This window comes from Podarcis filfolensis (assembly GCF_964270895.1).
Source record: "Podarcis filfolensis genome assembly, chromosome: 1".
Lineage (NCBI taxonomy): Eukaryota > Metazoa > Chordata > Lepidosauria > Squamata > Lacertidae > Podarcis > Podarcis filfolensis.
Window position 1 is genome coordinate 69513202 of NC_139604.1, and position 12851 is coordinate 69526052.

Here is a 12851-nt window from a genome sequence, read left to right on the forward strand (position 1 = left end):
AAGCCTTAAGCCTGACTCCCCTTTCTCATTGTGTCATATTGTCTCCAACACACAATGCTGGTAGTGTGATAGCCTGCACATTCATGCTCCCAACCCACGGTTTGGTAGCCAGTGAAAGAGTGGATTGTGCTTTTCTTTTGCATTGAGAAACAAATGGGAGAAATTACATAGCTATCCTACAAGGCAAATTGCTCAGTGTGATAATCCAGTGGCTTCTGTTTCTTCAATAGTCTGAGAAGAGAAAAGGCACAGTCTAAATATTTAACAGCAAAGGCCTGGAGGGTGGTTCACCAGATTCAAAATATATGCATCATACCTAAATAGTTTGAATGTAGTTGGGTTGAGTGTGTACATTCAACAGACCGCATAGTTGTGTTCCCCTTGTGTTCAGATTCCAGTGTATAAACTCATACACATATTTTACTACAGTAATACATGGTTGACTATGGCATAATAAAATGTGGACTCCCAGAGTAATAGTAATTTGACTGGTTAACGATGTACACAGGGCTGGAGCCCTGTCATTATTCAATAGCAATTGTGTGAATATTTTTTTAAAGTAAATAGCTGCTGCAAATTAATGCCATGACGTGGCAGAGGCAGGGGTTCCTTTATTTCTGCTATGGTCTCCGTCTGGATTGCCTCTCTGCCCTGCATATGCTATTTGCACCAAAGTTAGACGTTACCATTGGCATCACTGGGAGCTTTCTTTCAAATGTGAAAGCAGCAGCAGGGTCACTAATCTAAGTTGGGACCACATGGGAAACAAAGGATCAAAGCTCCAATGGTTCCATTACAGACTGGCTCATTTCAACAAACCACAGTTAAACCCACAATTAGCTAAACTGTGGTTAATTGAAAATGGAAGCAAAAGCTGCCAATCTAAGAGGAGAAGAAAACAACCAGTGACAAATTGACAAAGTGTAAAGATCTTCATGACAGTCCTTTGGCTTTTCAGATTTGGTGAGTTAGCTTTTGCATTATCACTATTTTCCCATTTTTGTCAGATCATTGTTAATAGCTAGTCCAAGCTTACAAGACCAAGCAGTAGAGGGCATGCAGTGATCACTATCAGTGATCACTGAAACTATGTAAGAATGTCCAAAGTTTGCAAACAGTGGGTAGAGGTGAAAAGTCACCTGGGGAAGCAAGATAGGAAATAGCTTTTAAAAAGAAAAAGAAAAAAGGCTGAGCTAAAGCCCTGTGAGAGATCAATTGTCCAGGTAACTGAGAGTTGAGTGATTGCCTCAGAAAGCCTGATAAGCTTTTGCTGTCTGACTCAAACCAAGGCACCTGAAATCTTCCCGTCAGCAGTTTTTCTGGCTAAAATGCCGGTGACTCCACACCATTTACTGTTGTTGACATTCAGGTCTTCTTCCTTTACCTAGGAAATAGTGGCTTGTTGAATGGGGCTCTGGAAAAGGCTGATTACTTTGGAGGTAAAAATCTCAGTCTCTCCATCTTGGGAAATTGCTTCCAATGAAGACCCAAGGGTAGTTAAACCATCTCACGTGTATCGTGGGTGGCAAGGGACAACAAGGCAGCATGAAGTAGGTCACATACACCAGAAACCTTTGGGGATGTCTGCTTGGAGCACCTATGAATAGAAATGATCTCCTCTTGCATTCATCTCAGACAGATATAGCTATAGAGAAAATATTGTTATGTGTTCTTGTTTGGGATAGGATTTCAGGTTTACGCGTTCCATGTTCTTCCAAGTTTCAAAGACTACTGTGCTTTTGCACTCTTAAGCTGGCTCCTGAGCATGCTTACCCAGAGGTAAAACCCACAGACTGCAATGGATCTTTTTACCAATGAGATTGCCGTTCTGTAAGTGGATAAACTTTTGGCATCTTCCAATTCCCTAGCACGATATATAAAATGTCCAATAAAGCAAGGAAAGGCCCACTAAACATGCACATGTGTCTGGGAGTGTTCATTAGAGCTACAGGAGCAATTATGTCTGCAATATACCAAACACAGACTCAAAGAGCCATCCAACAGTGGAGCTGACTCCCTCAGAAGGTGGTGCTCTCCTTCATTGAAGGTTTTTAAGCAGCAGTTAGATGACTCCCATTTGCTACTGCTACTCAACCAAATGCTATTTCAATTTTTTCCTCAATCAGTTCAAAGACAAACAGCCCTGTTTCACATAACAAAAAGTCCATTTTCAGATTGCGTGTTAATTTTTTCACCCAGTCTGTGGGAACCTACATTTCCAAAGGAAAAAAAAATATGATTACTATATCATGCCCTGACTGCAAAACTCAGAGAATGATAAGCTTACTTAAAATGTAATAGATTGCTTGCACTATAATTACATATTCTTGTAGGGCTTCTCACTTTGCCCAGGGAAAGCTTGTCGTTATCTCCTTTCTGAACAGTCCGAAGATGAAGCAAGGCCATTTTTTTTTAATTGCTCCCTCACTATTAATAGCGTGTGTATTATATCTGGCATATCTAATGCTAATTAACATCTTGGTTATAGCATTAATTCTCACATGGCCGGGTTATGTGCTCAATAGGATGAAAGTAATTCCAGGGGAGCTGATTTAGATTTGCATCAGTGATACTTGAACAGTCAACTTCCTATTATCACTGAATATACAGCCAACCACTGCAGTAGTTATTCTAAGCCGTGTTTATAATTATGGAGGACATAAGAGAGGGTAATATAACTTCTGGTGTGCTACAAATAGCTCAGGACCAATGGTGTTGTTGCACGCCACCCCAGTCTCTGAGCGGTGTGAAATTCCAAGGGTTCCAAGAGCTTGTGCACAGTTCATGTTTCCTTTGGAATCAGGTACAGCAGAGACTGTTGAGTCTTTATGATATATGGTTTATTTACACATATATACTACCTGAACCTACGTATGATTAACACCCCGAGAGGGCCTTGCTTCCCCCATAGTTGCAACCTTGAATTCAAGCAGAAACCAAACATCTCTCTCTCTCTCTCTGTGGCTTCCGCCTGCTTCTTCTGCAACTTCTAGTTTAACACACACACAAACACAACTCTCAATTCTGGCCTTTTGTCTTTCTAACTACCAGTGAGTTGGGGGATGGGGCCCACTCATTTACCATGTCACACAGATCCACTTACTTTGTTCCCCTTAATGGCCTATCACCTCACCAGGAAACTAGCTTGGCTATTCTAGGAATTAGGAGACCCCAAGCATTAGAAGTGTCTCAGCATACAGCCTAAGACATCCCCAACCCCGCCCCCCCATAACTGTATTATATCACCCGAAGTAATGGGTAATTTCAATCACTCACACAGACAAGTTAGCTCTTTGTTGTGACTGTTCCAGTCTTCTTGTGGATCAGCAATTGGTTAAGTAGCAAGAAGAGAGTGGGAATAACTGGACAGTTCTCAGGAGCAACCCCCAAATAGAGTACTGTAGTCAAATCTGGAAGTCACCAGCACATGGATAACAGTGGTTATGCTGTCCCAGTTCAGAAACAGCAGTACTTGTCTTACCACTTGACGCTGGTAGAAGATACTCCAGTCCTACCCATGAATGAGAGAAACGGATCCAATAACACTCCCAGATTATGAACCTGCTTCTTCAGGCAGAGCATGACCCTTCTCGAAGCAGCAACAATGAAACAGAAAAGTTTTCTGTTGCATAGTAAATGCCCCTTGCTATTCCATGGAGCTTATGTTACCCACAAGACCAGGCTATAAATGTTCTCGAAATATGCCCATCAACAGAAAAGTTCACACCTTCCATAACCCCACATACATCTTTAATTCAAGTAGGGTATTTTCAAGGCATATAAATGTTTATGAGAGCAATGTACTGTTTCTGGAAATAAAGTTATTCAGAGACTTCTGTGTACTAAGCAAGCAGGTACTACCATGTCTGACCCAGCCTTGCACTCATGATTAGAATAATAAAATGTTCACAGTACATTTTCACATGAAGTTGTAAAAGAAATGGAAGCTGAAGAAATGGAAGAAACAGGCAAGGAAGTGGAATCACCCACACTCAGCCTCCATGTGTTCTTTATAATGTCTAAAAAAGACTGTGTGCACATTTGTACATGAAAAGGAAAATCTGCTTTTTCTGGCTTCTTGATCTTGTGAATGGCACATGACAGCCTCGTGAGCTGAAAGCATGTGCAATGGTTTTGCAAAGTTGTGATGACTAGAATGTATGTAGGGTCCCCCCACCCCCCTTGTATGGAGAAGGTACATGCACAGGACCAAAAACAAAAGGGGAGACAGACAGCTGCACAAGTGAATTCTGACATGGTTGTAAGATATTCAGTGTATCAAGAGAAATTTCTTCCTGTTCTTCCGGTTCAATCCCTGGCATCTACAGGTAGGGCTGGGAAGGATTCCTGCCTGAAACTCAAGAGAGCTACTGCCAGTCGGTGTTGGTAATATGGAGCAGAATGGGCCAATGATCTTCCTATGCTCTTATGTTTCACCTCACCTAAGCAGATAAGAGAGCCTGTGAACAGAGCTTGTTACCCTGCTCTGTCAACTGCTGGCTAGATGTCAGTGTTGTATTTCTAAATTGCATCAGGACTTTTACCTGTGGAGAAGCTCTTCAGAAATGTAATAAGCCTAAACCTCCTTCTTTAGTAAATGTTCACTAACTCTAAGCTCTAATGAAGAACTGTTCCACCCTTAATCCTATGACTCTTTTCTAACCCTGGGATCATGTCTGGTTCCATGAGTTGTGTCAACTCTGGGTTCTCCTTTAATGTTTTCTTTCAGACACAGAAATGTGTAATAGTCAATTTCTCTAATGGTTCCACTATTTCAGTAGGAGGTCAGAAAGGTTCCTATTAGAGTCAGGTCAGCATTTCCATTATATATGAAAAAGTATTTTTCAGAGATTGTATCTCGGGCATAACATCTATTGCAGGCAGAAAGAAAGCCTGGACAACAAGCTGATAAACACAGGGTTCAGATCCTCCGCCAGCATTTCTTGCTCCATTTGCTTCAGCACCATCACACAACTGAATCAGGATGTGACTCTTTTTATTTAAAGCCATTTAGCTGCTGCTGCTAAATGTTCATCTGCAATGGAAACAGATGCTCAGATTTGACACTTGATTGAGAAGGCTCCTTTGCCCATCAGGAAAGCAGGATGTCTGCACCATTGTTAAGGGAGAAAATGCTAATGGGGGCTTGTTTTAGAACAAATGAGCTGCACTGGACTATCTCAGGCGCTGAATCCAGGGTTATTGATAAGATGTGTCATATGTCCTTCCAAAAAGCAGGCACAAATGTGCCACTTCTAACTGGCTGCTTGTTTTGTTCTCTTATTCCTTCATGGAGGTGATCAGCATATGGTACCATATCAGCTCCAGCTGGGAACTGCCTGGATTTTATTGTTTTCTGATGCAGTCTGAACATTCCTTTGATGCTTTAGTGAGTGTGAGGAACCAAAAGAGAAAGAAGGAGGGAGGGAGGGAGAAAAAGATTCCTGAGACATTTTCTGCAGGGAACAAAAAGTACAAAGGGGGACTTTAAGCAATAGTCAACATGAGACTTGTATTCCAGGAAAAGAAAGGGGTTCAGGAGAAGTTTGAAAAGCCTCTTAAACTGTGAAGTGTAGCATGTATGAGGGAGGCTACACTTGTGCTTTGCTGACATGAACAGGAAGGATTTTTAAATCAATGGCACTGCCCATCCCTGAGGCACTGGGACCAGCCATGGGGACTCCGCCCCAGCCAGTTCAGGCTTTAGCCGTGTGCGCCACCACTGCTGCCGACTTACATGGCCCTCAGCGCACTGCCAACTCTCGACCCTGGTCTCAGGTGCATTAATTATCTACTTGCTCTTTATATGAGAGGAGACAAGCTCAGTTCAACAGCTTGGGGCCTGTTACTTTGGTGACCTGCTTCTCCCACACATTTTAAACTGATCTCCAGCAGATTTACTTGTAATGCGATTGGTTTAATAACCATTCCCTCTTCCCAGAAAACTCTGGGAAATGTAGCTTTCTAAGGGGAACAGGGGTTTCCTAACAACCCTCAGTCCCCTTTACAGAGTAAAGTTCCCAGGATCCTTCAGGGGAACCATGAGCAACGTGAGGACCACAACTACAGTGTTGCTGTAATGAGCAAATCCAGGAGAAAACAAGATAATTGGTATTGACTGATATCTCCAGCAGCTGGCATATAAAGTATATTTCTTTGAGAACTGCCCCTTAAAATTCATGCCTCTCTTAAGTTCTCATGCTGCCACAGTTCCCAGAATAAGCAAACAAAGGCTGTAAGAAGGAATCTGTCACAGAATGACATGATGGGCTTCTGACAGCTGTGTTTGAACACCATCCTTCTGGAATGAGAAACAGTGCATTAAAAATAGCCTTTATACAGTATACCAATCATTGCCATACAGGCTCTGTTTTAGTCACAAAGAAACTATTAGGCATTATGATGAACCATGTAAGCTCATTTACTGGTGGAAAATGCATTCTTATTAAAGTTTTTTTTGAAGATTCAGGACAAACAAAGCAACATACTTCTTGACACACTACAGAATTTATCTATGAAATTTGCTCCCACAAGAGACAGTGATGACCAACTGGATGTCTTCAAAAGGTGATTAGACAAGTTCGTGGTGGAGAAGGCTATCAGTGGCTACAAGCCACAATGACTGCATTCTACCTCCCCTGTGAGAGGCAGTTATGCCTTTGCCTACCAGATGATGGGGATAGGAAGGTGGGGAGAGTGCGCTGCGCTCACGTCTTGCTTGTGGGCTTCCCATGGATATTTGGTTGGCCACTGTGAGAAGAGGATGTAGGCCTTTGCCCTGGTCTTATCTTCTTAATGTGACTAAATGAATTATTTTTTATGTTAATTAAAGTACCATTTTAAAGATTTCTAGTGTCAGGGGATTCCCACATCCATTTGCCTGCAAGGAATCCCTGCAGGAGTACCCCTTCAAGTTGTAGAGAACTTGGGGGAGCTTTTTAGTTAACCTACACTTGGGACACAGCTCTGTTGGACCTCACAGCTGTCTTTGCATGAATTGACAGGGTTCCCATAAACACAAGGCACATTTTCCCACTGTCACACATTTTAATAGTGATGGGCAAGCACTCATTCAGAAGGTGGTCGTCCACCATGACTGATCTGCTCAGTAAGGACTCTCTGATAATCTTCTTACTGAATGTAGTGGAGTGGCTAATACCTTGGCTGGTCCACAGGCTAAATCTGGTGCAGAATGCTACAGCCCAAGTGAAGAATGGTGCCCTTTCTGGGCATATTCTACACATGTGCTAAGGGATCTGTACTGGCTGCCCATGAGCCAGTTTTATGGTCTTGCTACTTACATATAAATCCCTAAACAATTCTGGACCTGGTTACCTGAAAGATTGACTTGACCTCTATCGCTTGGTAAGCACATTAAGATCAACAAATGGAACTGGGTTAATCTTCTCATTGCCTAATTCTTAGCAGCATGTGGTGACATAGAGGCTGGCCTTTTCACTGGTGAAACGGACGTTATGGAATGCACTCCCTGCTGAAAGAGAAGCAAACTTTATCTGTACTGGCATTCTATTGGCTTTTGAAGGTGCACCTGTTTACAACTGGCATTCCCTAATCTCTCACCCTGAGTCTCCTGCTTTAATTATTGTGTTCTTTTAATGGGATTGTTTTTATTGCATATTATAACTGGATGTTTATATTTTAATGCTTGTGTAAGCCTATTTTGACATTTAGTAGTATATACATTAATTAATTATAATCAGCAACAGCAGGAGGCAGTTGGACTAAATGACCTTTGAGATCCCTTCCAACTCAATGACTCCAACCCTAGTATTTTGCAGAATGGAGATTGGGCGGGGGGGGGGGGAATGAATCAAATAACAATGGGCAGCGGTATAAAAACTGCATAGAGAAAGGCAAATGGATTTGAAAAGTGGTTAATGCTGATATTTATTAGCTGTTCCAAGCAGTATTGCTTATGAAGTCATCCCCCTGCAAGGCCAAATGCAAAATGTCTTTACAAATTTAAGTGCTCAATGTGTGTATTGGCAGAATGATGGTGGGGGGAGGAGTATTTAAAAACAGAAACAAAAAGAAAACCAGCTAAGTCTATCCATCTGCCAGTAGAATATATTGTATTGCCAATGAGGTCCTCCTGCAAATCAATGAGTTAATTATTTCAAAAAATATGCCCTTAAAGACAAAGAAAGGAAAGGTGCAAAGCAGAAGTTGCTACTAGCAACATTGAAGTAATGCCTGTAAACACCACTCTGCCTTTGTGTATCAATCAAGATGTTGGCTAAAGTCAAGGGAGCCAAGGCGGGTACGCATCACATTTGAATGGCCCCTGCTTGCCCAGTAAATTGACACAGTCTTTCGTAGGCTTTTGAAATTCCACTTTTAATTTCATGGGGTATACTCCGCGCCCCCACTGCCCAATGGAATCGATTTTAGACATCTCCACTGAATGAAATCTCATTTTCAGCCTGATTTCATTTTTGTCTCCTTAGAGTAGATCTGGATAGGATGAAAGGGAGCACAACCCAGAGAGAGGCTAGGAAAAATGCTAAGCCTGAAAGGCATTATTGTCATATTCTATGCCTTGTGTATAAAATACAAATTGCATGTGGCATTGGCATCAAATGTGCACACATGTTATATTTATTGCTATTTTTACCACTAGTTATTACCAGCAGCATCCTGTAGCATCAAAAATTACACTGAAATTGGCAATACATTTGTAACATGCAATAAAATGTCAACATAGAATTACAACTTGAAAAGTGGGACCAAAATGGCATCCAATGGCTTTTGCAAAAATAAATAAAGGTCCACTAGCATTCCAAAAATCTTGACAAATTGAATCTGGTAGGCCTTCCTGGGTAAGGAATTCCATTGGGGGAGGGGGACGAGGAAAAGAAGAAAAGGAAAGAAGGAAGGAAGGAAGGAAGGAAGGGGAAGAAGAAGAAGGTGCTACAGAGGACTGCAGAGCCCTTTGTCCTTCCATTAGCAAGGGCTTCAACTGGACCAAAGACCTTTCTTTGAATGGAACAACTTTTCCATGTAGAGAAGGGCTCCCCTGGATCTGAACCTTGTTCATAGTTAAGACCAACCTAAATGCAGTGGCGGCACTATTGAGAATAAGGCCTCTCCTGGTGATCTCTGTGTATGGGGGACTACTGTGAAAAGAGAGACTCTTGGGCCAAGAACTTTCCCTGATACATCACATGTTATTTTTAGAAATGACCAGCTGAATTCTGCATAATTGCAGAGCAGAGCAGAAGGTCATGGCAGCCTCTGAGCATGTGCAGAGCATAGGGAGAAGGAAATGGGGTAAAGAGAGAGGATAAGGGGATTGACTGTTTCTTTGAATGGATACATTTGAACTGAACTTCCAATCCAGTGCTGCTGCTGCTGCTCTTCAGGGTAGACCCACTGAAGTCAATGGACATGGCCAACGTAGGTTTATTCATCTCAGTGGGTCTACTGTTGAGTTGGCCTTAAACTGAGTACAACTCATAGGTTTTTTAAAACATATTTAAATAATAGTAGTATTAATAGTAGTAGTAAAACTAATAGATTTGTCTCTTCCCTGGTTTTACTGGTTGGTTGGGTTTTTTTTCAGGTTGTTCCTAAAGATGTTTCTTTGAGCTTATGCAGAATTTATAGCAAAGGCCAGGGGTTTTCACTGAGGTGCCTTGAATGATGGTCTAGTTTTTACCCACAGGAGAGCCACAGAAAAAAATGTAATTGGCCAAGGGAGCCATGGACTGGAAAAGATTGAGAACCTCTGACATGCACAAACCATGGGAAAGAAGAGCTCATCCATACTGGCAGGTTTTGTGTGTGCTGTTTGACAATCTACAAACAAGTTTACTTGCTCTTAATAAATACCAATGATACGTTTGGTATAATGCTCCAGAAAGTAATCTGAATTCTTTTAACATATACCTACTTTCTCTGAGGAAAGAAGACATTCAAGTTAATCTAAGAGAATAAAATCTTTCCTATTCCCTACTCAGATGTCAAAAAGCCCCATATACAACAGTTCCCATAAATGTATTAAGTTCAGTTTTAAAACTAATGAAGTGTTGTGTTCTCATGGTGGTGTTTTGACTTTTGAAGAAAGACCTTAAGAGTCTTAGTTAGGTGCAAATAAATGCATTTTTTAAAAAAACTGATTCGGAAGAATACCAAAAAAGCTACTGTGAGACAGTGTGGAAATCTCTTGTAGGAAGCATTTCACAAAGTCTTGATGGTCTTATTAAAGGCATTCACAGTAGAATTTCTTTACTGCTTTTGCACTGCACAGAGAAGCTAATTAGACTTCAAAAAGAGTGGCACAATTTAAAATAGCTCTGAAATGGTGTCAGAAATATGCTAATCCTTTGTGCACGCATACATATACCACCACCAGTGTTGCCAGTTTTCTCATCTTGTTGATAAAGTGTTGATACTCAACATCTGAAGAGTGTGGGATAACTCCTAAGTACTATCTCACTTCTGGCAATAAGATCAAAACAAACAAAACAGATCAAAATAGCACAGACACCTTTCTCCTTTAAATCTAAAATGAACAGCCAACTTTTCTGATTATTTTTGAGGTGTAACAATCACCTGTGGGTACAATTGCTAGGAGATGCTTGTGGTTTTACCTTTCACGAAACCCAGTTCACTATTGCTATTTCAAACTGGGACAGGAAATCTCCTTGAGGTGACTGTCCCATCCAAAAATGATGACATTGACATATTTTAACTATCTCTGAAACGATTAGCTCAAGGAAAGCTCTTCTAAGACAATGGGATCTGTTTACCAGATACCAGAATTGGACTGTGGCATCTGAAAATGTTGAACATGAGGTACTGGCTTTGATTCATTCATCTACCAACTTGTGTGTGCATACACACATATACACAAGTCCCCAAACATGGATCAAGACTATTTGAAAATATGACCAATATAAGAATGCATTGGTGTGATTAATAATTATTCATAACATGAGAGTTAGTAAGTTAAAACTTCAGAGTGGCTGTACAATTTGACAATAAACGTTAGCTTATCCATTTCAAGGAATATAGTTCTTTACAAGCTTATAGAACTTAGCTTAGTGGTAGAACATCTGCTTTCCATGCAGGTCCTGGGTTCAATCCCCAGCATCTCCAGGTAGGGTTAGCAATGTCCCCAGTTTAAAACCTTGAGAGCTCCAGCCAGTCAGTGGTGATAAAGATGACCAATGATCTGAACCAGTGTAAGGCAGTTTCCTGTTTTCCTATGCTTAGTGGTAGATCTTGTGACATCCTGCCTGCCCTCCCAAACAGGGGACTACCTATTTTAGGGTTGCCCACCAGGAGCTTGATTCAACTCCTGGTTTTTATTCCTAAATACATAGTAGTTCATCTGTCAGGGAATGGTCTGAAGATGAGGACTGGAGAATGCATTCTATGGCAGACCAGCTTCTCTCTGATGGAGAGCTGGAGGGGGAAGAATCGCCGCCCTTCTCCACAGCGTGTTCAGAAGCAGAGAGAGAGGCAGAAGCTGAACAGCTATGGAGGGAGTTACCCAGTTACGAGATAATGATGACAGAACCAGAAGGGAGGGGGCAGCTAGTTGAGACGTCTCTTGAGAGCGTGGAGGACCCCTCCTCCTCTCAGACTCGGAGATCCAAATGTATCAGAGAGCAAAGGACTCAGAGGGAGGGAGAAATGAATGGAAAGATGATTAGACTAGCCAACTGCCCTCCTTGCGGAGAGCTGTGTTTTTGTGCAACATGACGCTGTAATAAAAGGACTATAAATCTATCAACTGCTCATTAATTCTTATCTGTGAAGTTACCGAAAGGAGGGGAGGATTCTCCACACCTGTCATCATCACACATGGCTGGTGAGTCATGTATAGTTTTACATGTTAGAACCTGTGCAGGCCTGTTTCCGAGATTTCATACTGCAGACACCACAAAACACCAAAGAAAATGGGAAGCTAAGCCTGGTGCTTTAACAGATTTGCCTCATGATCAGCAATGATGTTGTACAATGTCACAAAGTATGCTTGCATGCTTACACCATATCCACCATGCACCCACACTTTCCATTGGTCTTTCAGGCCCAAATCCAGACGTGGGAGATGGAATGCCCAGGAAAGCCAAAGACGCCCCACATTGTCAAGGCATGAATTGGTGTCTTATTTGACCCCTCAACCAGACATGGCCCATGGAAGATATGGAACACACTTGCTTTGACATGCCACTTCCCCCAGTGTTTCAGTGTGGAGCAATCTGAATGGTTGTGCTCCTGCAACTGAGTATCAGCTAACTCAAACAAAGGAAAGTTATCAACCTAAGAAGGCAGAAGAAATCGATCTGAATATGGGCTTGGGCCCCTCGGAGGAACAGTAGCAAGCTCCAAGGCCCCATCCCTCATCCATCCACACATTCTCCAATACTGTGAAAACAAACTATTTTATTCCTTTCTTCCTGCTTTCTTGCTTTCCACACCTGTCTCTTGGAGACTCCCCCTCCATTCAACTTTATATAAAATCCCATTGGCTGTAGATAATATACATTTTGTACACACCACCAACATGTATTTTCATGAGGCATCTCATTTTTAGAAATCACAGTTCAAAGAGTTAAACTGTGAATTCCAAAGTTCGGAGAAAAGTTTTCAGAAGTTGATTCATGTATTAGACAGGGGCACAAAGTCTTATCAAAGTATAAGCTGAAATGGTTATAATTTAAAAAAAAAAAATAGTACAGAACTGGGAAATATTATGCAAGTGCTGAATAATCTGTCACATAATTAATTAACCAAGTGGAATTAAGAACATTGTGAAGTGATTAAGTAATAGTTGAGAAATTGAGTAATTTAGGGAGCCTATGGTTGACGATATCATGTGT

General features: G+C 41.5%; 1 protein-coding gene and 1 long non-coding RNA gene across 3 annotated transcripts in view; one reads left to right on the plus strand and one right to left on the minus strand.

The window, feature by feature from the left end:
* The window catches only part of GALNT18 (polypeptide N-acetylgalactosaminyltransferase 18), a 354194-nt gene that overhangs the window by 300871 nt on the left and 40472 nt on the right, over positions 1-12851 (minus strand). The gene's annotated exons all lie outside the window — the stretch shown is intronic.
* The window catches only part of LOC310756471, an 86684-nt gene that overhangs the window by 29052 nt on the left and 44781 nt on the right, over positions 1-12851 (plus strand). Inside the window, exon 2 of one of the 2 annotated variants that reach the window (XR_014544896.1) lies at positions 8159-8316. This is a non-coding gene — a long non-coding RNA (uncharacterized lncRNA). The remainder of the gene's footprint in view (positions 1-8158; positions 8317-12851) is intronic. The other variant, XR_014544897.1, reaches the window with a different exon arrangement.